The sequence below is a fragment of the Heptranchias perlo genome, chromosome 14 (assembly GCF_035084215.1).
Source record: "Heptranchias perlo isolate sHepPer1 chromosome 14, sHepPer1.hap1, whole genome shotgun sequence".
Classification (NCBI taxonomy): Eukaryota; Metazoa; Chordata; class Chondrichthyes; order Hexanchiformes; family Hexanchidae; genus Heptranchias; species Heptranchias perlo.
Genome location: NC_090338.1, coordinates 21,973,782 through 22,000,636, shown reverse-complemented (window position 1 = coordinate 22,000,636; position 26,855 = coordinate 21,973,782). Strand labels below are relative to the sequence as shown.

The 26,855-nt window shown below is 40.7% G+C and overlaps 1 protein-coding gene and 1 long non-coding RNA gene across 2 annotated transcripts in view; one reads left to right on the top strand and one right to left on the bottom strand.

The window, feature by feature from the left end:
- tenm2a (teneurin transmembrane protein 2a) overlaps positions 1-26,855 on the bottom strand; it is a 1,632,827-nt gene that overhangs the window by 376,244 nt on the left and 1,229,728 nt on the right. The gene's annotated exons all lie outside the window — the stretch shown is intronic.
- On the top strand, positions 11,301-19,390 carry LOC137332349 (uncharacterized). The gene is made up of 3 exons (XR_010965637.1): positions 11,301-11,541; positions 13,610-13,727; positions 19,309-19,390. It is a non-coding gene; the product is annotated as an uncharacterized lncRNA (long non-coding RNA).

Below are 26,855 nucleotides of genomic sequence, written 5' to 3'. Positions count from 1 at the left end.
CCTTGCTAGTGAGCAGTATCTCATCACTCATACATCGTCTCATCGGTTGGAGATTATCCTGTCATAAATGCCAGTTGTGATACCAGTAGGGGGGCGGCGATAGTTTTAAAAAAACTCAAAACATATAGATTTCTTTTTAAAAATCCCTGACCAACATTTTGAAAATCTTAAGTCGCTTCACAAATGACTTGAAATTTAAATACAACTTGCCCTTTGGAAGGTGGAAATGTTTTCCTGCACAAAATCAAAACATATTGAAGGGGAGTACAACCTTGCTTTCTATTTTATCGCAGGAATTCTATCAACTGAGGTACATATGTGCTGCATCTGTTCACTGTGTTGTGTAATAGCCAGTACAATGCTTTTCTATAATAGTAAAGATTTCAAAAAAAAATGCTAATTGCAAGGAAGCTAGAAAAAGTCAGTTGTCAAGTCCACGTTGAATGATCAGTTCTTACATCAAATGGAATAGTTAGCTTTTGATTTTCACGTTCATTTCTTTTTCTCTTTCTTTAGGTTTCTATATTTATCCCCTCACCTCCCTCCGCTATCCAGTGTTATTTGGATAGAAAGGGAAGGAGGCAACCTGCTCCCGGCATGTGCTAAATAGCACCCTGATTTTTTTCCCTCCTTCACTGTGGGAAGGGGAGGGAAGTAATTGTCTAGCCTTGGGCAAGAGTGGGAATGAAACACACAAATTCACATCTTGTTACTTGACAGCTCCATGATTGAAGTGCCATCTTTTTGTAAGAATCCATAACGTTTGTTTTCCTTTCTTAGAATTTTGTAACCTGTTGTTTACAAAAAACTGACCTGTTTCTCAAAGCGTACAGAACACACGTTTAAAAGTAGAATAACAGGCTGCATTCCAAAATCAGGAAAATGGCATTTATTACTAAGGACAGTAGCTTCTGAAGACCACTCTATTACTATTACAATCTGCACTTGCACAGTGCCTTTGATGGAGTGAAATGCTCTAAAACTCTTCATAAATTTGAGATCCGACATAGCAGAAATTGGGACAAGTGTTAGGGGAGGTCACTGAAGGCCTGGTCAGAGGAGCTTTCAAGGAGACTAATAAAGCCTTCATTGTAGCTGAGTCAAAATCCTGGAATTCCCTACTTCAGATCATTGTGGGAACGTAATCACTGTAAACTGTGGTTCAATAAGGTCCACGACCACCTTCTCACAACATTGAGGGATGGGCAATAAATGAGCCATTGCCAGCATTGCTCTCATTCCGGAAACAAATAAATAAGAAGTACTAAAGGTGGGGAAGGATGAAGCAAGGCTTTAGGGAAAGAATTTCAGAGTGTCGGGTGAAAATCCGTTACTGGCAGTAAAATAAAGATACATGTGGTAGACCAGAGTCAGAAAAATGGAGTGTTCGAGCAGGGGCAAAGATTGTAGTGGATTTTGTAAACAATACGTTGAGGGACAGGGAGCCAGTACAGCTCAGTGAATAGAAGGATGATAGATCAGTATTAACATAGACCTGCAGGAACACAATCAAGTCCACCCTCCCTTAAAGGGAACACCACTATTAAAATTATTTTCTGCTGCATTGGTTGGCTCAGTCAAACTGATTCTCAACATGTAACATGAAAGGATCCTATTTTATGTACAAGTAAGGATCCTATTTTGTATTTGGCAGAATGTTTTGGCTCATTAATGACTTGATGTCAAGCACAGCAGCAGTGGTGCAATTGAAGATGATGAACAGGTGAAGCTGGGTACCGTCACCATACATAGGGAAGCTAACCGCATGCTTACGGAAAATGTTGCTAAGAGGCAGGGAACAGGAGCAGGTCAAGGATGGAAGCTTGGGGCACACCAGCAGTTATCATATGGGCACAGGAGAAGAGGCAACTGCAGATGATGTGCTGGTTATGTTGGGACAGGTGGATGGTGTGCAGCATGTTACTTTACAAGGTACATTTGGTGGGTTTGACTGAGATGTGAGATGAGAAAGAACAATGCATTTTTTGTGATAATACGCTGGACAACACTTTGACACATTCACAATCTGGTTTCTTTGTTGGCCGGATTAAATCTCAGCAATGAAGGAGTTAAATAAAAAAAAGTGCAGCAATATATTGTACAGGGCTGTTTACATCGAGTCAATGCTTTGTTCAATGGTGTTTGTGTCATAAGATTTGTTGACATATTTTGGCATTCAATCAATTCTGCAATTTCATGACATCTGATTTTCCTCGATCCTGATGACAAAATAACTCTTTTGCCAGCCTCCACTTTGCATTGCATAATGTGAAGGATTAGTTGTCAAAGCCAGAAAACAAGTCAACAAAGTAATCACCAGCAACATTATTATTGCATAACAGCTGAATGTAAATAGGCTTGCTGTTCCAGGATCATTTTCTTTAAATGGCATTTTGAAATCAATTAGATAAGTATTCATTTCGGACGGTAAAGCATGTCAGAGCATCAACATATGACATTGAGCACTGGTAGGATGTTAGCTCCATCGCCTGCTCTGCTGATTTTGTGGTATCAGGGAAGGAAAATTGGAGAGAGAGCGATCATTGGGCCATTCTCTTAGCTCCTCCGAGTGGCGAGCTGAAGAACAGCACTGGTAGAGCCAGATCAGCAAGTTATCCTCGACTTATCAGCTGCAGGATGTGCATTCCCTCAGGAGGCAGAAAGGAGGGGATAAAAAGGCACCGAATTTAGAGGACGGCATTGCCTGGAAAAAAAGCATTAATTCAAGGTTCCAACTCGCAGACTAATGATTACAGCAGAACTTCTGGAAAGAAGCGATTTTGTACCCTCAAAACAATAAACTGAGGGGTTATTTTTTACAGCCTGAAAGCATCCTCGGATTACATGAAGATGGATAGTATGCAGCAGAAGAACAATTGCTTGGGTCAGGAAAACTCAGAAAAAAATAGAGCTAAGGTGTACTTTTAATTATGCAGAAAAGCAGATGGGGAAGAAGCTAAATGAAAAGGGAGACTAATTCATTATCAAAATATCTTCAGTTATGCTGACAAAACTCCCTGAAAATTAATGCTCTTCACATGTATCTACTGTAAAATATAACTAGCACGCAATAGTCCCCATTCAAACTTTGAGCTGTTTCTCAATGAATAGAGGGGAAAAAAAAGGAGAATAATTACTTTTTTACTCTTGACGATGGCTGCCCAATAACATCGGCGTGCTTATCGGAGCCTTAAAGGGCAGCGTTGCCATATTAGGTAGTTTTGGAGTGGGTGATTAGCGAAACCAAGCTGGCCTGAAAACTCCATGCACATCTAGAATTGGCTGCGGCAGTGAGTTCACACTGTGACAATGGATTCATCTGCTGAGTGGCTGATTTTTTTTCTTTTTCAAAATTGTTTTTATATTTTAATCTGGTCTTCACTAAAAACTAAGGTCAGCTACCGCCTCGGATTAACTAACAAAGCTCCGAGTACTATTGTGCTGTTATGCCCACCTCGACACATAAACATAATAACCTGTCTGTACAATGGTGACACCTCCTCTTTGAAAAGAAAGGCGCTGTGGGGGCCAGATCAGGAGAAATCAATAGATGGATCCACTCCAGCACTCAAATTTAACTTTCTCTCCTTCCACCTAGATGGCAAATCTTTTGCTATTGACTATAAATGTCAGAAATAAAATGTTCCTTTAATTGTGCTATCACATCATAGTTGAATGATTAGGGTGACAAAATGAAGAGAGAAAATGATGCTAGAACACCAAAATATTCGGCAGTGCTCCCCCTGACAAGGAGAGATCTTGCTGGTTAGGAGTGCTCACTAATTAGACTGGCTCCAATATCTTTTGCAGTCAATTTTACTGTGGTTACTATAAAAATACTTTTCTGATTAGCATTAATCAATATAGTGTATCAGTATTAGGTTAACATATACTTGACGTTGATCAGACTCAATATTAAAATGCAAAATTGTTTAGCGACATTTCCATGTTGCAATATATCTGTATATACTTACACACACACACATACATACAGGAGTGCAATTTGGATGATCGAATATCTGTCTAGTGAGTATTCTAATTTACTTAGGGAAAAATATGACCCATAAATAATCAAATTGAAACTAAATTAACAATGCCCAAGAATTTTACTGCTCGGCCTTATTAAATTCAGACCCTCAAGGGGAACTGGGTGTCTTGGCTAGTCAGAACCTTTGTTCTTTCACCTCCGAGACCTAGGTCAAATCAACATTCCAAAATTAAATTTAGGTTGCGTTAATCTCAACCCAGTTTCTAGTGGGCACGAGTTCATAGCAGAACTGTCCATAATTTGGCACTTAAATTCATTGCCTCATTCAGAGGGTCTGTAGGGACTGACAGTGTGGGAAACTGAAATGTTATATACAACGGCTGCTCTTATAAGGATGGGATTCAAATACTTGTTGAAGAAGTGCGTCGGGAGTTATAGCCTGCATCTAACCTATGCTGGTTCTCACCTTAGAGAATGTGTGCAGAAAAGGTGGAAATTATATAGCACTGAAGGTTGAGAGAGAAAAAGTGGCAGTTGCAATAAATTGTGTAGATTTGATAAAAAAAAGTATTAATTATTTAACAGAAGTAAACAGTTATAAAGCTGTGTGGTTAGCAGGACTGAATAAAGTAACTACAGAAACAAAATAGTTTCTGATTTCAAAATTCCAATAACTTAAGAGGAATTTGCCTAAGAGGAGTTGGCAATATTTTGCACTCATTACATTTTCACAGTAAATCAGTGTAAGAAACACAAATTTTCCAAGATTGCTGAAAGTGTACTGGAAGTATTTAATAATTTATTGGTGGCTCTTGCTGGGAAAACACCAATCATCCTATTGAGCTTTCTCTGCCATTGTGCTACCAGGGTAACTCTTCACCACAGTATAAAACTATTTAGTGCATTTGCCCATTGATCTCTTGGAAAGACTTCTAAAGACTTCAGAGGCATTGGGTTACGGTGACTCAATAAATCAAATTCTGTTTTAAATACATGGGCTTCAGAAATTTTTTTTTTTTACAGGTTTCCTCAGAATCAGCTAAAAGTCTACCAGAGCTGTTTTCATTAATACAGTTATTACTATATTGTGTAGTTTATGCTCGTCTTTATAACTGCTTTCCAGATGACACCTGGGACAATTCACGGCCGGCAGGGAACTACAAAAGCAATAATTCAAGTAATACCTCCCGATTTTCATTGCTCCACCATTGGTGGCCGTACCTTCAGATGCCCGAAGCTCTGGAATTCCCTCCCGAAACCTCTCCGCATCTCTACCTCTCTCTCCTCCTTTAAGACGCTCCTTAAAACCTATCTCTTTGACCAAGCTTTTGGTCACCTGTCCTAATATGGTGTGGCTCTGTGTCAAATTTTGGCTGATAACGCTCCTGTGAAGCGCCTTGGTACATTTTACTATGTTAAAAGAGCCATATGAGTGTAAGTTGTTGTTATATTACAGAATTATTTTGAGTAGAAGTGGTTCTGCAGTATGCTGAGACCGCTAGTGCTAGGGACCAATTCCACAGCACCAGCAGCAATACAGCAGCAGCATTGTTTGAAAGTCGCAGTCACAACTTTCATTTCTGGCCGTGGACCTTCCACAAATGGAATGTCTGTTGAAGCAAATGGAAAGCCACAATGCTGACCTGCATGGGCAGGACTGAAGACTCATCTTCATCCAATTGCTTAAAGTTAAAATAATTGTTCTCACCATGTCACATGATTTTTCACTATTCTTCATGTTGATCTGTTTGGAAATGAAGGGCTGCTCCTATCGACATGGGTTTTGACATAAAGCCATTTACAATGTAATTTCAAGAGATGCAGTGGTAACCTTTAATGATAGGTTCCATGTATGGTGTTTTATAATATATATATGTTATACATATAAGCACTGCAATCTGTGCTTGCTTGCTTTCTTTGTCCAACCATGCACTGTCTCCCTATAATTTTCTCTGCTCTCACCCAACCTCCTCCAGTCACTCTCACTATCCTTCCTGCCTATTCCATTTTCTCTCTTCCTATGAGACACTTCCTCATCCTCTCACTACATCTTCATTTTGCGCTATTTGTCACAGCAGGTTCAAGGGAGAACTGGCCAATACCTGGGTTCAGTATGCCAGTTTCACCGCCCCCCCCCCCCACCGCCTTTTTGGCTGAGAAATAATTTATGATATGGTGAAATTTAGAAGAGAATTTTTTTTCAAACTTAAAAAGTAATTTCCTTTCTTTTTCCAATTTCCCCACCTTACTTTACTCCTGCTGGAGGTAGCAATTCAATATGGGGTATGGTTACACAGGCACCAGCAGTCCTTGCCGAAGAGGCCATTCTTCATGGTTAAGCCATCCGTATGGTTCAATAAATAGAAATAGGGGTGGGAAAACACCAATCTTGCTCTGCCATTATGCTACTAGGGCAACTCTTTAGCACAGTACAAAACTTTGGTGCATTTGCCCACTGAGCTTTTGGAAATACTTCTAAATGATAATCTTCAGGGTCATTGGGTTATGGTGACTCAATAAATTAAATTCTGTTTTAAATATATGGGATTCAGAATTTTTTTTTTACAGGTTTAGGGGTTTATTTTTTACACTTCCATCCATTTTTTCATGATAACAGAAAATCAGTGGCTTCTTATCTTATATGATTTTAGTTTGATATCATTTTAAGAACATCTTTTCTGGGTGGGGGGAGTGCTGAATTGAATGTGAACTGATTTTCTTTTTAACAATGCAATTGTGAATTATTATATGTTTAAACTCACACTGATAGAAGTTAGCACATCTGCTAAAGCATTCCTGCATTTTTAACATTAGCAAGAAGAATTTTATGAAATGACTGCTAGCATAAAGGTGATCACGATTATTCTAAATTTCAATTAATAATTAGGTACAGTACGATAGTTATTACATCTAGACAGCTACATGCAGCGTGCACTTCACCCTTAGAAGTCAATGCGTTGTGACTGCAGTCCCAAAATTCTTTACCTGGATTCATTGATTGACTTTATGCTGAAGCTAGCTGTCATAAGCAGACCCTATGAGTTGCATTGATAGATATAGACGGTATAACTTCTTCATGAACCAAGTGTTCACAAGCAAAATTTTACGCATTGACAACCTTAAAATCTAGAGTACAACAGCCAGTTTGGGTTGGGCAGTTATAATGCCACTTTCATGCCAATGCAAAGTGGCAGTATAACTCAGCATTCAAGTTAGCAACAACAACAACTTACATTTATATAGCGCAGCGTTATCAAAATAAAAATTGGCACCGAGCCACATAAGGAGGTATTAGGACAGGTGACCAAAAGCTTGGTCAAAGAGATAGGTTTTAAGGAGCGTCTTAAAGGAGGAGAGAGAGGTAGAGAGGCGGAGAGGTTTAGGGAGGGAATTCCAGAGCTTAGGGCCTAGGCAGCTGAAGACATGGCCACCAATGGTGGAGCGGTTAAAATTGGGGATGCACAAGTGGCAAGAATTAGAGGAGCGCAGAGATCTCAGTGGGTTTTAGGGCTGGAGTAGGTTACAGAGATGTGGAGGGGCGAGGCCATGGAGGGATTTGAAAACAAGGATGGGAATTTTAAAATCGAAGCGTTTCTGGACTGGGAGCCAATGTAGGTCAGTGAGCGCAGGGGTGATGAGTGAACGGGACTTGGTACTAGTTAGGATACGGGCTGCAGAGTTTTCGATGAGCTCAAGTTTATGGAGGGTGGAAGATGATAGGCCAGCCAGGAGAGCATTGGAATGGTCCAGTCTGGAGGTAACAAAGGTAGCAATACAATTTAAGTGTACTGGACAGAGATATTATCTCCAGTAGTCTCACCGCAACTTGAACTCCAGTTCAGTGTGAATCTGCATTTTATAAGTGTCCAGGAAATCTACTGAGTCTCTTGGAAGTTCAAAACCTTATATTTTTCAATGTTTTAATGTTACGAGAAGTTGTACTCTTATTCACATTAGCACGCATACACAGATCTACTTTCTAGCTAAGCAGTTGGCAGTATAGCTCAGACCTGCTCACTGTACATCAGATTCTACAGATACTGAGATTGGTAGCTGTAGCACAACTGAAGCATAGACTTTTAGTGCAGGAGTGATATCGTAATTACATCAATGTATATGCTGCATGCAGAGACAGAAGAACAAATGGATAGACAACAAGAAACAGAGTACAAGAGAGTGAGAGATAAAGAAAAAGACAGAGACCCAGATGCACACATATTAAGAAACATACAAGCTATGAAATTTAGGCCATTTGAAAATTAGTGTACATGTACGTAATATTGTAAACCCATTTATTTTAAACCCATTAATGTCGCTGTTAAAATAGAGGACAAATTTGATACAAGTGCATTAAGCGTTTGTACGCTAACATTTGAGACATCTCATTTGCCAGCAGCAGGGATAGAAAGAGAAATAGAGACACAAAGCTGGAAAAGTGATAAGAAAAAACCCCACAAATTATATGAAGACCTATTATATTCATCAGCATCCCCTTAGCATCAGCTGCCAAGACTACAGATATGTTGAAAACAGAGTTAGAACATAATGGATCATAAAATGAATTTTGTTGTCACTACAGACAATATCAAGTGGAAATTAAATGGCAAAGAGTGGAAACTAAACTTTATTTTGTGAATGAGAAAAACAAAAAAATCTAAACAGTATCAAGCTCCATTCACACAATTGTTTCTTCCAACCAACCCCGTAAAAAGTCATTTTTGCTTCTCTATAATCTCCCAACATCATGGTGTTTTTCATGTGCAACTATTCTGTCAGTGGAACCTTGTAACGAGTATTTCCAAGTAAGTAATATAATTTACTGACTTGTCAGCCACTTCCTCAGTAAAATCTGCATTAAAGCTATTGTTTCATTCAGCAGTGTCAGGAAGACAAATGTATGACTGGAACTGTCGGGAACTTGTGAGTTATCTAGATCTTTTACACAGGAAAAATATACAATTCCACTCTGAGCAGTTAGTGGATAAGGGCACAGCAGAGATTTTTGTCGAGTAATATTATAGAATATATTTGTATTCTGAAGTGTGTCACCATATAATTGGAAGTAATTTTATTCATTAAGACTGATTTGCTTTCAAAGCCGCAGTGTGTTTTCCTCAACATGTAAAAGTTGATTTGAAAGACATTGTTTTGAGACACTTGTTAATTTATTAAGATGTTTTCAGTTAATAATAACTTTAAAAATGTCCTGAACATTTTTAAAGACAGAATTGCCTAAAAAAAGAACAGATCAGAATATTCTTTGTATCAATATAAAAGATTTTTCCCAGACAGTATATTACTCTTGATAATGATGCTCCTGTACAAAACTATGACACGCCATCACTTTTGACATGTTCAGGATCACCCAATACTGTAATCACTGTTTGAAAATTATTTCAGTTATTTGTCATCAAATAAAAACAAGAGATGTTACTACTTTGATCATAACACCACTGAGGCTTGAATTTTCTAGATCCATAGAAAACCCTGTTCCCTTAATTCTCTCTCACAATATTTGGCACTTGATATGTTGAACCCATCAGTTAATTTCATGGGGTACAAACTACACCATATTTTGAAAGATACCAGGGAGATTAAATATTCAAAGTGGTTTAAGAGTCAAATGGGAAAAAAACAAACTTTCTCTAATTTATTCCTACTTGTGTATTAGATTTTCCCCTCCAACTTTAAATCTAAATGAATAATTTAACCATAACAAGTTTGTGAAACAAGGATTTATAAACTGACATGAGAGGCATTTAACAGACTTGTAGGAAACAGATAAGCCAACAAGTCCGATGGGAAGCTGTTCTTTAAATCAATTAAAATAATTGAAGAATTTAAAGGAACAGGATGCCAGTTGGGAAGTATTTGAGGATTTTTAAAAAATATTTTAGAATTACTATTTCCTTACTAAAGCAACATAATTTCTCCCTCTTGCCTAAACGTTTCTTTAAACATCTGTGTAGTCTGCATCTGCTTTTTGATTTGTAAGGACGGTACAAAAGGTAGAGCCATTTACATACACCTCCCTACTCTAACTTGCTAAGCAATTGGAAAATCAAAAGCTGTAAATTGAAGTTGGACACTGAAACCCCGGTATTGGGTTGGAAAAGGAAAACAAGGACGTGAACAGCACTGAACAAGACGACTTAAAATTACAAATAGCGCTTGCAGATTTCAGAGATATCTCGGCACAGACATAAAATTGGCTGCTATCATCCAACATCGGCAAAAGTCTAAATATAAAATCACCTTACAAAAAGGAACGGGAATAAACACTTCAAGGAAAACCATTTTTTTTTCAATGAACTGATGACATTTGCGTGGATTTTAAAAAAAATGATAATAAAATGGCAAGAAAGAGTTAAATGATGCTTGCTTGATATCGTCAGTATACTGTAGTCAATCGCTCAAGCCCCCTCCCATGCTTCGGAACTGGGATACGGATAACACTCGGCAAATATAACACTCAGCCCCGGATTTAAGAGAATACAAGTGGTAAAATTGGAAGATCGGAGATCAGAAAGAGCTCGGATTTCTTATTTAACTTTTTAGAGGGATGAAGAGGAAACAAACACTCTCCTCGAACTCCTTGTTTTAAAAATCCTCCTTAATCTACTATTTGGTACAATAAAATGAGACTTTGAATACTATTAAACACTATATGGTTCCTAGAATGAATGTTAATAAAACAAAGAGTGAGTAAATAAAATACCCAAAATATTCTAAAAGCCAACAGATTGCCGTGCAGCCTCGGTGAGTGAATGAATCTCCACTAGATTGATGGATGGTCCATGGGCTGATGGATGGATGAGATTCCCAGCTCGCACCTACCTGTCTCCGCCGAGAACTTCTTGGGCTTGGCCGCGCTGGAGAGCAGCATGTCCGGGGCTTGGAGTTGAAGTGCCCCCGGGGCTCGCCTCACCCTCCGACCGTAAGGAGACGACGACGATGATGATGATGATGGAGGAGGAGGAGGAGGAGAGCGGCGACAAGCTGCCAGCTCTCGCCAGCCCACCGAAGCCGATGTCAGTGGCCGCCGTAGGTTAGATACAAGTCCGGGCACTGTACTGGCTCCTCTCGACTGGAGATGGACAGGCAGAGAGAGGGGGAGAGAGAGGGAGAGAGTGGGGGGGGGGGGGGGGAGAGAGAGAGAGAGAGAGGGGAGGAGAGAGAGAGGGGGGGAAGAGAGAGAGGGGGGGGAGGAAATGGAAGAGAGTGGGGGAAGGAAATAAAAGAGAGTAAAGGAAGAAACGAAATGAGAGGGAAGTGAGGAAGGAACGAAATGAGGGAGGGACGGAAGGAACAAAATGAGAGAGTCGGGAGAGAGAATGGGGGAAGCTGAGAGAGGGATTGAGGCGATCCAGAGGGGTTGGGGGAGAGACGAGCTCCGACCCTACCGTCCCCGGCTACAAGGCAGTGCGATCTTGGACTTTACTCGACGCTGGGACATGACCGAAGCCGGCTTTAGAAGACTGCAACTCGGGTACTTCGCTCTGGCAGCCCGGAGACAGAAGGGAGGAAGGAGGGAAGGAAAATAAACAGAGAAGGTAAAAAATAAGAAAGCCGAATGTCAGAGCTTCAAAAAAAAATTGTGGAGAGAGCAAAACGTCAGAGGAGAGAGGTGGTTAGCCCTGCCTCGTCTTCTCTTTCATCTCGGGGAAGGGAGGGAGGGGGGAGCAGGGTTTGAGAACAGAAATAAGTGTCAAAACTGGGGGGAAATAAATAAGTCCGAGGGGTTTGGATAACTTGAAAAAATAGATTAAAATAAAAGGTGCAGGACTCCGGCTGTGTTAAAGCCCCGTTTTCTCCTCTCTGCAGCCGCTGATGTCTACACTGGTGACTCCATGACAACTGACGGCTGTAAGCCAGACAGGTGTAAATTCAGCAGATGTCCCCCCCTTCCCTCCCCCTGTTCCCGTCGCCCAGCCACAAGCAGACACTTCCCGGCAGCTGTGCCCCCGGCTCGCTCCCTCTCCCTCTCCCTCACACACACACACACACACGGCATCAGAGACAGGGCAAAGTACAGCAACGTTTGATCTGCTGCTCCCCCCACCACCCACCACCCACCCCTTTTAACACTCTCAACTCTGCCTCTCTCCGCCACTACCAATAAATCTGATCCGCGATGGAAATCCATATACAAACTCAACACATTACATGGACTCCGTGCCCATAGATATACATATGTGTGTGTGTGTGTGTGTGTTTGCCTTCCTGGCAACCGTTCGATGCTCTTGTGACAATGTGTGAGGGGGAAAGAGTCAATCCCTTTCTCTCTCTCACAATACACACACAGACACTCGTACAGCCACCAGAGCTCAAAGACTCAACTGCTCCCAGGAGCGATTAATCTTCTATTCCTAATTAGATATTTGCTAATTAGCATCTGACGTGTGAAGGAGAAACATTTTTTGGTGATGAAAGATGCCTGGAGCTAAAGCTTCAGTACGGTCTTGTATCTTTGTGGAATATCTAGGCTAGGTCTGGATCCACTCCACTGTTAACAGGAGAGCTTTTCACTGTACTTACAATCTTTCCCTTTCCCTTCCCAAAGGTCCTGTTTTTTTTAACAGTTAATTGTGTGAGATGAAACATCTCACGTTTGTGTCAGTTACAGTATATATAAAGCCTCAAATGTCACAAAAATTTATCTCTTGCCAAAGTCCCTGACCTAAAGTTAAGAACAAGCCAACGTATTTGGTAAACAAACAAAAAGTTTCCGCAAGAACATCTGTTATGAAAAATATCGAAATTTTCCCAATTGAGATAAATTAGAGGAATGTAGGAATTGTGCAGTCACATCCATGGCTTTCCATCTCCCCCCGCCCCGCCTGCCTCAACCACCACTACTTCAGGGATTCCTAATAGCTACAAAAGAATTCGGAGCAAAAAAGGCGTAGGAGTACACTACAGCGCATTTCCTGATAATGATCTCCACTGCAAAAAAAAAGTTAATAACTTCAGAATGGGTAGCAGTTGGAATAACTTTTTTTTTGTTTCTTCTATAGTCTATCCGCAGCACATATTTCCCCAGGTAACAGAATGGGCTGAAGACCTGTTCCCAGATCTCCACCAATGCGACTGCTAGCCACTAGTATATCTACAGAACTAATGTGTGTTACTAGCTGCCTAGTTTTTGCTCCCTCATTGTAGAGAAGTGCTTGGAATTTGCTCGGTGCCTCTCTATGGTGGCAAATAGGAGATTGGATACTCACCATATTGGAGAATCACGAGTGCAAACCAGTGTTCTAAAATAGACAACTTTTACTCCCACTTACACAACATCAACAACAAATTCAGAATAGTGTGGGGAACTGACAGCTTTAAACAGACATGCATGTTTAGACCATACAAAGCATTATTTCCATGCCAGAAAAGATTAGTTTCTATTCTGTGTTATAGAGAGAGTTGAAGTAAAATCTATCAGCAATTAAACTTACATTACATTCTCTTTTCTCCATTCCAGTACTTCCCTCCCAATAATACTGATTGTATTTTAAAGCGACATTTGTTCTATAATTCAATTCCCCCCTCTAACCTGAGAGGAAGGAGCTACACTGACCATTCCTGTGGAAAATATCATTGTTCATCACATAATCAATTTTTTGGCAGTGGAGATTGACTGGGTCCCCGATGGGCAGAAATATAAAGGATTGGAGGTCAGCAATACAGACCACACATTGGAGAGATCGCTTCTTGTTCCAAGACCTTAACCATCTTCAAAACAGCTGTGAGTAAATCCCAACCCTCCCTTTTATGTAGATTTACTTAGCTCCTTCTAGTTACAATAAGAACATAGTTATGGGATATATACACTTTTAAATGAATGTTAATAGATATTTGGGAGTGATTACAAAACACTGATCTATGCAATGGATTCAGATGACCTCATAAACCATGAGAGATGAATACTGAACAGTTTATAATTGTCACGAGACATCCCTTCAAAATGAAATTGCGGGCTTAAAATAATTCTTTGGAAGTGAAAGAGGGATAATAAACTTGCAGCAATTACATTATTGTTACATTTGACATCATCAGCCATCACCTACAGACTGAATTGGCCATTGGTATCTGCCAAGATAGTCACTGCTGACAAAATAACAGCCAAAACAAAACAGAAGAATATATATAATAATGAGACACCCTGGCGTACTTTCAGGGTTGTCATTTCATTTCTGGACCCAGTTGACGTAACTTGCACTGTCTCTCCAGTTTAGAAAGTTACTTGAATCTCCAAGTAAAAGTATTTCTTTGCTACCAGTCCCTGGTATTCATTATTCTCTATATTTTTACATATTGAATGGATTATTTTCTCATAATCAACTCCAGATTATCAACAAGCTTGCCATGATTACATTGTAATCACTAATCCTTTAGTGAGCACCAACCACATGAAGCATCTTGGCCAATGAAGTCCATTAAGATACCTGTTGCCAAAAATATGCCCTCAACAACCCCACAGTATAACGGGGAGATGGGACCAGTTCCCAGGCAGCAATGAAGACGTCAGGGTCCTGATAAAATCATAAACCATGATAGCAATGTGGTTATAATCCACTTGAGCTTTGCTCTTGGGGTATGTGAACTAATGTTAACCCCTCAATAAATTTCATGCTTTATAATTATTCCCTGGTTTTGATTTTTATCTACATGATGATATATACTATATAATGAATTTGCTGATAATCATCTGTGGATCATTCCTCTATAAAGTCAGAAATTATATCACAATCAATAACCATTCATGTGAACCTCATTATGCATTGAGAACATGGAGTGCCCTGACTACAATTGCCAGCACAAAAAGTGGCTGAAGTGGAACCCACCCAGGCAAACATGTGCACAAATATTACAAACAATAGCAATCATGTAGAAGAGATTCCATTGCAGTAATTGCAACACAAGAGGTCCAGACACTAATCGGTAACCATGCAAGTTTAAATTTAGTCGTTTATTATCCTTTCATCAAAATACTGCTTCACTATCATGACCAGGTAATTCATTAACCCTTTCAATACTTAAACTGATAACTAATATAAGCCTTGAAATTGTGCTGTGTGAATATTAGGTAATGAACACTTAACACTTTTGTATAAAATTCCTTTGTGTATTATTTTAATAGAAATATTTATGTTGTAATATATTTACACAAATTTGTTATAATAGTGCACAAAAAATTCATATGAATGTGTAACATTCATATGTTTCACACAGTGTAATTTCAAGACCACTGCACATTAATAGTTAACAATTTGCTATGAATTGCAGAAAAATATTAGTCTGTAAAATTGTAACAGCACATTTGCAAGATGCAACAGAACCTTACAATGTCACAGTTGGGTGCTGCAATGATGCAGAACATTGGCAGCTTGAGCTTCTATGGAAAGGGAGGTTGCGAGTTTGCACACCAACGTTTCCCGTATACAGAGTTCTTGAAGACATTTTACGTGTGTGTTAACAGAGGAATGTGCAACACTCAATGACCATGTCATAGATAACACCTGTGAATTGTTACACTCGTCAAGGTGAATTATATCAGTGCTGGAAAATGGAACATTTTTCCATTTGGGCAACCGTTATTTGTAACAAGCACCTTCAAGTTTGATATATCATGGATTGGATGTGAAGTATAGTTTATCATGACCCAATAATATGTATCATAGAAGATTTGAGAGAGATTTTCTTAAATTAGAAAGCATTTCGATGGGGCAAATTTGGGGAAACTATTTCCCCTGGTTAGGGAGTCAATTGTGGGTCATTAATTTAATATTGTCATCAAGAAAGTGAGGTGAGAGGTTAGGAGAAATGGCTTTATCCAGAGAGTTGTTGGAGCATAGAGTGCCTTGCCACAGGGAACAGTTGAGACAGAGATCATTGACTCTTTTAAGGGAATAGTAGATAATCATTTGAAGTAGAGGAAAATGCAGGACTGGGGAGAGAGCAGAGCAATGGGATTAGTTTTGAATTTCTCTCACTAAAGCCGGCCTAGAAATGATGGGTTAAATGCCCTCCTTCTATGCTGTAAATATGTATGGCTGTATGTGTTAACAGCAACCTCTAACGAGTATCTCCTACTACACCATTGTCATTTTTTCACTTCATGCACCTGCTATCCTAGTGATCTGAAGGAGATTGTCAGTTTTGTCCCAATTTGAGACAATTAAAGCCAGTTTTGTACTGTGGACCTCCAGCCACCAGGAACTTAGTTAGAGATGTCTAAACTAATTTCACATAGAATTCTCATCATTAGTAGGAGCAGACTATCTGGGCTGGATTGCCTAGGTTCCACAGGCAAATGAATATAATTGATACCCACTGTGCCATACAGTGCCTATTACTATAAGTTTAAACTGAATTCTAAGTAATGGAAAAAAAATGTATTGCATGAGTTCTTACTAAATTAACCATTGTACCCACCCACCTGCCAGTCCTGGTGACTAATATGACAGATTTTTAGCTGCATTTTCTCAGCAGACAATTCCTGGCTGCTCCAGGAATTTAGTTGTTGCAGGAAACTCCCCAAATATGCTAACGATATCCATTAAAAACATTGCTGCCTTTAATCAAAATCAGAAAGCTTCTTAGCACGACAGACATCAACCATCCATCTTTGTCTGCAGGCCCATCAAACTCACATTTTACCTCTCAGAGTGAATATTTACTGAAACTAAACAGTCTTTCCTTTCCTCCCCAAAGATTTGTCAATTTAAATTTAATAAGACATGGTGAGAGGATTTAATTTTTTTAATGACAACAGTCTTAGTTAGGTCAAGAAGAAGCAGAGAGAGAGAGATTTTATCTGTTTAAAATTATGAAGTGTTTCAGGCACATTAGCCCTTTGAGTACTGAAGTCCCCTCGGCACTTAGAGCAACATCTACAAGAGCGATACTCAACTAAAAAGTGTTACACACCGTGAAAGGCAAAGTGATGAAACAAAACAAAATTTCAGTAATAAGAGACAGCTGTACTGCAGCAAGAAACAGAGGTAAGTGTTGAAGAATTAGTACATAGGTTGAGTCTGTCTTTGAGACCAGCCCTTTTCAATTCCCTGGTATAACACTGGAAGTTGTGCTAAGATTAAAAGTTGGCTAACGCACAATCCTAGATTTCCCAATCGGTGTTATATTAATGTTGGTGGTAACCCATTTAATGTAAGATAGTGGCGATTGGAAAATCTAGGCCATACTCTGTAGTATGTAAGGGGATCTGACGATGTCATAAAGCAAAAGGAAAAGATTAGGAAAGGGGCTGGGGAAGCAAAGAGAAAACATCAGCAAAACAAGAGGATTTATGTCCTCAAATGATACACACCCTCCAAAATATAATCTGCTTTGTAGCATTACATGAACCTGACATTTTTACATTTTAAGCAATTTTCACCATTTAAACTCTATTAAATAACATTTAAACTGGAAAATGGGTCTGGTATGGTGCCTAGCCTTACAAACAGAAAGCATGCCAGGTTCAGTCCCTGGTCTGAGCTGAATTAACCATGATGGAATAGTCTACTAACACTCACCGTCTAAGCTCAGACATGAAGAATGGCCATTTGGGTTAGGAGCCAGCAAGCAGTAGGTGCCTGCAGAAGCACACACAAGATTGTACCACTGTCTTTAGGAAAGAGGCGAGGAAAAGAAAAAAGATTTGAATAGTTGCACCGTCCTGTCCAAAAAAAAAATTGTTGTTTTTTAATTGGATTGCTGATTACAAGGTAGTGCAAGTGGCTTTGGAGTAATTTATCACTGATGCATCAACCTGTGGATCAGTTAGCAACAGTGGGAAGGAGAACTGCTGACAAGATTTCTCTTAGGGATACACTTTGTCAGGAATTTACCTTGGATTCAGGAGCTTGCCACAACTTTAATACAGAACCAACCCAGGACTAATACAATTAGAGTTAGAGAGATCAAAATGGCAGGGTTCGTCGTGGTGCAGTAGTTTAAAGTAAAGTTTATTTTATTTATAAAATTGTGTTTAATTGAGCAATACAAGTGAAAGGAAAAGGTTGATGAAGTACTCAGCATTACCATGATGCCACTACATTGCTGACTTCTTTTACCACTAAGTTTGTTACTTTTGTTTCACTTTTAGTAAAACCCAGGGTGAAAATTTGCACTGTAAAAGTTTGTGGCGCATTTATTGTCATCCAAATTTTTCATGACTGTACAACACAGCAGTGCAGCCCGTCTGAAAAACCCCTTTGTCGAGGTGTTAACAGTCTTTTAATTGAAGGAAGTGGTCTGATTCACTGTGGGATTAATGAATGGTAAAAGACCCATTCCAAATGTGATTGCAGCTGATCAAAAGCAGTACTGCCCATCAGTTCTTAATGGTCCGGCACACTATCATAAACAAATCTCAAAACTGTCCCATTTACCAGCTGTTATGATGAACACAATAACATTTTTCATATCAGAATAGGGAAGCTTAAACTATAATTCCTCTGTTAATCAGCACTGAAATGTACATTGGAAAAAAATCAAACTCAGCAACTTTAAAGTATCCATGCAAGTCGAGATTGCACATGGGACTACAAGGTAAACGGGCAAGCAGTTCTGTCATACGGGGATGCTCCGTACAATGGTCAAGGTTCATTTGCAGCATTCTATATGTCTTCTGATTAATAAAAGGTCTGAAGAATCCGCAGTGTTTATTACAAACACAGTACTGTACTGCCATTGAAAGAAAGAAAAGCAGGACAAGGATTTATTTTATATGTTCTGTTTCAGCCTCTGTTCAACAATTATTATTTATTTTTGTTTTTTGTTCTCAGTATACATTAATATTTCCAGCTTATTTCTGCTTACCATACTATTCAGCTGCAGTCAGCTGAGACATTATTAAGTTTGTTTTATGTTGCTGAGATGCCAGTCACTCTCCAGTGATGGCAGCATTACATAGAGGATAGATCACTTGCACACCAGTATAGGTCAGATAGAGATGTTTATTCTGCAGTGATTAAAATAACATAAGGACATGAGAAAGTATTGAAACAAAAAGGTAATTCGGACCATCAAGTTCATTCAGTGCAATTAATCACACACAATTTGCATTGTCACAGACTCTCTCCATAGTTTACTTTGTTTCCTTAGAGAGCCAAGTAACTACAGGTAACAGTGTCAAAAGAAAAGTGTGAAAGTTTTGTTCCTGAACCAAAAAAAATTGGGCAAAATTCTTTACAATATGAATCTATCATAATTCAGCCCTGACCTGATGAAATTCCTGTGGCCAGACAGGACTCGAACCATAATATTAATCAGAGCATTTAATCATATCTGTCTGTTACCCCTTTGTGTTACAATCATAGGAGATTTTGTTGAAACATAAATGAGGCAGCTGCATGCCTTACGAAGTGGCTTCATTTCCTGCCTCCAGAAGCAAGTCAAGTGGCAAAGGTAATGATGGCCTGTACCACCTTCCTCTGACACTGGGTGCAATTTTACTGTTTCAAGCAGTTTAAATTTAATGGGGCTAATTGGTTAAAATAACGTAAGTCTAAAGAGTGTCACGAAATGCAGCCAAGGTGAATTTTACAGAATTGGGTACTGACACACATTGCTGAGCTGCTTTCACTATAATGAAATACTATACATTCCTGCATATAAACCAGAAAACTGGGTCACTGTTTGAGAGTTTAAAGTAGGGGTGTCATCTTATACGTGAGTCATTGTGGAGGATGGTACCTCACCCTGGAAGCACATTTAATGTATTGCTGTCTTGGTCCCACACCTTTGTTTATTCTGGGCTCGCTAGTGCTATTCATCTCTTGCTCCCTTCTCTCTGATTTACAGTCTTAGCCCATTGGATACAAATTAGACCTTGTTGCGCTTGTTTTACAGGCTTAAAATGGGCGCAAGGAGGTCCAATTCAGGGACCAACGTCCTGCACCCCAAGGATATCTGACAAACGTCCAACGCCAAATTGGATTAGGTAATTTTTCAGGTGCCTGGGTTGGCCACCTAGAACATGTGTTAGGCTCCATGCATATGCCCTGAGCGGAGCAGGAGTTCGGCCTGCTCCACTCAGGTTTTCCAGGCGTGGATACAGCCAAGCCAGCATCCATCATTGAAAAGGTAAGTAAATGTATTTATTTTTTTAAAGCGATGTGGAGCTAGGAGGAGCAGGAATGCTCCTCTGGGTTCCATGGCACTCCTGGTGGCTGGTACCAGCCGCGACTGGTCCTCCTTCGGCTGTTCTTGCCCTCCCCTTCCCCCTCCCCCCCATTCACGGTAGTTACCTGAGGGCTGTTGCCAGCGATGCAAATGGCCTGAAGTTCATTTTTGGAGATGTGCAAGCTGTATTTGGATGTTATTGAAATTATTGATATGAGGCTTAAGGCCCAATTTTGGGCTGGCCTTGGGCCTCCCAGTTGGGGCGCCAATGCTGCTCGAGACTATAACCAGCTGTTACATGGCGTGGGGGAGTGTCCAGGGTGACTGAGCTTCCTCTTTTTCCTCTTTCTCTGGGGAAATGTTTGGGTCCTGTTTGGCACCAGCCTATGGCAACACTGTAGAGATCAGTAGGTCAGTGTGTGTTGAATAATCAGTATGAACTAATATTGTGATGTTCCACAGCACAATGTTGACCTGCAATCTTGCTCAGCTTTTAAATTCTCTGTATTGCTAGTAACATTTTGGGAGAAGATTTCCTCCGTGCACTATGAAAAATTATAAACCTGTTCTTTACAAACAAAATTGCAATTTTATTTACACAAAACACACAGAGGAAATCTTGTCCCAGTGTTGGAACTTATAAGGTACAAACTGCAACTGTAACGCTAACATCATAAGCAAGTATAAGATAGTAGGTCATACACATACAGTTATATAACTGAAGAGTAAATCATCAAGTTACCAGCAAGAAAAAAATCGTCAGGCTCCTGGATTCTCTTCCTATCTCCTTAATGCATGTATTCCAGGTCTACACATCCTCAGGAGTGTATTATGTCAACAGTGAGGGAATTTGCAGAGAGCAAAAAGTGTAAATTTGTTCATCGAATTTGCCTTGGATCCCAGGCAACATTTTAACTCAAATCACTGTAGTAGAGCGATACTTTCCGTCCCAAAAAACAACTATTTTCAACTCCCACCCAACTTCAACCCACCTTTTCTTGGGTGTTAAAATTCCTCCCCTCGGACTTAAAGATCATGATTATGTCTTTCTTGAACATTAAGCAATTCTTCCTGTATTTTTCCTGTAAATTCCCTCAAGTGAAAATGCACCAAGAAGCAAACTAATTGCTGTGATGATATTTTGGTGAAGAATATTTGGTGCTTAAATATTTAAATCAGCTGAATGACAAAGTTTTTTCAACATTTCCTACATTAAGAATTCTCAAGTAATCACATCCCAAAGTTGATTATGTTGTCTGTTTAATATTTTGTAGTACAGTAGATTTGTTAAAAGAAATGATTAAAAAAATATTGTTAGCATTCATACTAAAATGTACTTCTTGGGCTATCCTGGAAAAGTGATGCATCTTAAAAAATATGCTCAGGCATTCATGTGGTACTTATGCCTATGAACCAATGATACACTTTTTGGGCATTAGCAAGAAAGACCTCAGATGTGCCGACACGACGACTTTTTAAAAAATGGTGTAAGTTCACTGTGCTATTTATTGCGACGGATCCAAATGGGGCATGGTGTCCTCATTGCTGTTCATATTATCGTACTCTTATTCTGTTTGCTTAACAAGGTGTCCTGCCGGGAAATTCACTTTTAGAGAATGCCCCTTTAAAAATAAAGCTGGAACTTGGGTATCAGTCCTTACAGTTATTTATAAGCTCCTGGACACAGCTGTCAATTGTCAAGTGACATGTCACACATGTTTTTTTCACTAATCACTCATCTGGTCTGCGAAATATCATTTTCTTCCATGGAATAACGGGAAAGAAAAGACAGCTGATCCTAGTTAGATAAAATTGGGGTTTTTTTTCCAGCACAACCAAACTGATGCTGAATTCTACACTGGTTTTGAGTTCTTCAACAATTGTGTCTCTCTGTATATATATTAACAAAATACACCATCTGTTACTGGATTACAATACTCCTGTATACAATAGCACATCACTGGATTATATTATACATTACTCCTAAATATGGACCATGACTTCTGGCTGTTCATACTCTTTACCACCCCCCCCCCCCCCCCAAAAGAATGTTCTGCAGCCGCTCAGTGACATCCTTGACCCTGGCACCAGGGAGGCAACGTACCATCCTGCAATCACGTCTGCAGCCGCAGAAACACCTGTCTGCTCCCCTAATTCCCGTCGAATGCACGGCCTGTCCTTGTGGGAGTTCCAGGACGCTGCCCGTGTCCTGGACAACCACAGGTGCAGTAAGTGTCGTCAACTGGAGGAGCTCGAGCTCTGGATTTCGGAGCTTGAGCAGCAGCTGGCGTCACTACAGTGCCTCCGCGAGGCTGAGAGCTACATGGATAGCACGTGTCAGGAGGTGGTCACCCCGCAGCTTAAGAGAGTGCAGGCAGAAAGGGGCTGGGTGATCGCCAGACAGACAAGGAGGACCAGGCAGGTAGTGCAGGAGTCCCCTGAGTACATCTCGCTCTCTAACCAGTATTCAGTTCTGAATACTGGTGAGGGAGTGGGTTCCTCTGTGGAGTGCAGCCTGAGCTAAGTGCACAGCACCATGGCTCAGCTGTACAGGGTGGGGGGGGGTGCAGGAGAAAGGTCAGGAGAGCAATAGTGATAGGGGATTCTATAGTTAAGGGACAAGATAGGCGTTTCTGCGGCTGCAGACGTGATTCCAGGATGGTATGTTGCCTCCCTGGTTCTAGGGTCAAGGGTCAAGGATGTCACTGAGTGGCTGCAGAACATTCTGAGGAGGGAGGTTGAACAGCCAGAGGTCATGGTCCATATAGGTACCAACGACAAGGTAGAAAGGAGGATGAGGTCTTGCAGGCAGATTTTAAGGAGTTAGGAAAGAGATTAAGAAGCAGGACCTCAAAGGTAGTTATCTCCGATTACTCCCGGTGCCACGCGCTAGTGAGCATAGAAATAGGAGGATAGAGCAGATGAATGCATGGCTGGAGAGATCGTGCAGGAGAGAGGGCTTTAGATTCCTGGGGCATTTGGACCAGTTCTGGGGAAGGTGGGCCTGTGCGGGTTGCATCTCAACGGAGCTGGGGCCAATGTCCCCGTGGGGAGGTTCGCTTGTGCAGTGATGGGGGGGGGGGTTTAAACTAATTTAGCAGGGGGTTGGGCACCAGGATGTAGCAATGGAAAGGAGAAACAAGGGGCACAAAGGATCAGGGGAGAAAGATAGCACTAGAGCAAGTAATAGTACAGTATTAGGTGGGATAAGCCTAAGAGAGAGTTAAAGAAAGTCGAAGACTGGTTTGCAGTGCATGTGTGTAAATGCATAAAGCGCGGTAAACAAGGTTGGTGAGCTGCAGGCGCAAATAGCCATATGGGAATATGATGTTGTGGTGATAACGGAGACCTGGCTCAAAAAAGGGCAGGATTGGGCGCTAAACATTCCTGGATACAAGGTGTTCAGGAAAGATATGGAAGGAAAGAAAGGAGGAGGGGTGGCAGTATTGATTAAGGAGAATATTGCAGTACTGGAGAGAGAGGATGTCCTGGAGGGATCAAGGACAGAATCTATTTGGTTAGAATTAAGAAATAAAAGTGGTGCCATTAAACTACTGGGTGTATTCTATAGGCCACCAACTAGTGGGAAGGATATAGAGGAACAAATTTGCAGGGAAATTACAGAGAGGTGCAAAAGCTATAGAGTAGAGGTAACTGCGGACTTCAACTATCCTAATATAGACTGGGATAACAATAACAATATAAGGGGCACAGACGGGGAGGAATTTTTGAAATTCCAGTACGTTTCCAGCCCAACCAGGAAGGAGGCATTGCTGGACTTGGTTCTAGGGAATGAGGTAGACCAAGTGGAAGAAGTGTCAGTGGGGGAACATTTAGGGAGCAGCGATCATAGTATCATAGGGTTTAGAATAGCTATGAAAAAGGAAACGGACCACTCTAAAGTAAAAATATTCAATTGGAGGAGGGCCAATTTCAATGGGATGAGAACAAATCTGGTCCAGGTAAATTGGAATCAAAGATTGGCAGGCAAAACTGTAATTGAACAGTGGGCGGCCTTTAAAGAGGAGATGGTTCGGGTACAGTCTAGGCACATTCCCACGAGGCAGAAAGGTAGGGCAACTAAAGCCAAAGCTCCCTGGATGAAAAAAGAGATAGTGAGTAAGATGAAACGGAAAGAAGGGGTGTATGACAGATGTCAGGTTGATAACACAAGTGAGAACCAGGCAGAATATAGAAAGTTCAGAGGGGAAGTGAAAAAGGAAATAAGAGGGGCAAAGAGAGAGTATTAGAATAGACTGGCGGCCAACATAAAAGGGACTCCAAAAGACTTCTACATGCATGTAAACAGTAAACGGGTAGTAAGAGGAGGGGTGGGGCCGATTAGGGATCATAAAGGAGATCTACTCATGGAGGCAGAGGGGATGGCTGAGGTACTAAATGATTACTTTGCATTTGTCTTTACCAAGGAAGAAGATGCTGCCAGAATCTCAGTAAAGATATAGTTGAGATACTGGATAGGCTAAAAATTGATAAAGAAGAGGTACTTGAAAGGCTAGCTGTACTTAAAGTAGATAAGTCACCCGGTCCGGATGGGATGCATCCTAGGATGCTGAGAAAGTAAGGGTGGAAATTGCGGAGGTACTGGCCATAATCTTCCAAACATCTGTAGATACGGGGGTGGTGTCAGAGGACTGGAGAATTGCAAATGTTACATCCTTGTTCAAAAAAGGGTGTAAGGATAAACCCAGAAACTATAGGCCAGTCAGTTTAACCTCAGTGGTGGGGAAACTTAGAAACGATAATCTGGGACAGAATTAACAGTCACTTGGACGAGGATGGATTGATTAGGGAAAGCCAGCATGAATTTGTGAAAGGCAAATCATGTTTAACTGACCTGATAGAGTTTTTTGATAAGTTAACAGAGAGAGTAGATGAGGGCAATGCAGTTGATGTGGTGTATATGGACTTTCAAAAGGCATTTGATAAAGTGCCGCATGGTAGGCTTATCATCAAGATTGCGGCCCATGGAATAAAAGGGGCAGTAGCAACATGGACACAGAATTGGCTAAGGGACAGGAAACAGAGTACAGTGGTGAACGGTTGTTTTTCGGACTGGAGGGAGGTGTATGGTGGTGTTCCCCAGGGGTCGGTGCTGGGACCACTGCTTTTCTTGATATATGTTAATGTCTTGGACTTGGGTGTACAGAACACAGTTTCAAAATTTGCAGATGACACAAAACTTGGAAGGGTAGTAAATAATGAGGAGGATCGTGATAGACTTCAAGAGGATATAGACAGGCTGGTGGCATGGGCGAACATGTGGCAGATGAAATTTAACACAGAAAATTGCGAAGTAATACATTTCAGTAGGAAGAACGAGGAGAGGCAATATAAACTAGAGGGCACAATTCTAAAAGGGGTATAGGAACAGAGCGATCTGGGGGTGTATGTGCACAAATCATTGAAGGTGGCAGGGCAGGTTGAGAAAATGGTTTAAAAAGTATGTGGGATCCTGGGCTTTATAAATAGAGGCATAGAGTACAAAAGTATGGAAGTCATGATGAACCTTTATAAAACACTGGTTCGGCCACAACTGGAGTATTGTGTCCAGTTCTGGGCACTGCACTTCAGGAAAGATGTGAAGGCCTAAGAGAGGGTGCAGAAGAGATTTACTAGAATGAGTCCAGGGAGGTACTTTAGTTACGTGGATAGACTGGAGAAGCTGAGGTTGTTCTCTTTGGAACAGACTCGGTTGCGAGGAGTTTTGATAGAAGTATTCAAAATCATGAAGGGTCTAGACAGAGTAGATAGAAAGAAACTGTTCCCATTGGCAGAAGGGTCAAGGACCAGAGGACATAGATGTAAGGTGATTGGCAAAAGAACCAAAGGGGACATGAGGAAAAACTTTTTTGCACAGTGAGTGGTTGGATCTGGAATGCACTGCCCGAGGGGGTGGTGGAGGCAGATTCAATCATGGCCTTCAAAAGGGAACTGGATAAGTACTTGAAAGGAAAGAAATTGCAGGGGTAAAAAGTTAAAAAGTTAAAAACAGTGGATGTCCATAGGGACTTGGGGGTTCAGGTACATAGATCACTGAAGTGTCATGAACAGATGCCGAAAATAATCAATAAGGCTAATGGAATGCTGGCCTTTATATCTAGAGGACTAGTGTAAAGCGGGCAGAAGTTATGCTGCAGCTATACAAAACCCTCGGGAGGACATATTGGCCTTGGAGGGAGTGCAGCGTAGGTTTACTGGAATGATACCCAGACTTCAAAGGTTAAGTTACGAGGAGAGATTACACAAATTGGGGTTGTATTCTCGAGTTTCGAAGGTTAAGGGGTGATCTGATCGAAGTTTATAAGATACTAAGGGGAACAGATAGGGTGGATAGAGAGAAACTATTTCTGCTGGTTGGGGATTCTAGGACTAGAGGGCACAGTCTAAAAATTAGAGCCAGACCTTTCAGGAGTGAGATTAGAAAACACTTCTACACACAAAGGGTGGTGGAAGTTTGGAATTCTCTTCCGCAAACGGCAATTGATGCTAGCTCAATTGCTAACTTTAAATCTGAGATAGATAGCTTTTTGCCAACCAAAGGTATTAAGGGATATGGAGTTAGATCACAGATCAGCCATGATCTTATCAAATGGCAGAGCGGGCTCGAGGGGCTGAATGGCCTAATCCTGTTCCTATGTTCCTATGCGACGGGGAAAGGGCGGGGGAGTGGGACTAGCTGGATTGCTCTTGCATAGAGCTGGCGCAGACTTGATGGGCCAAA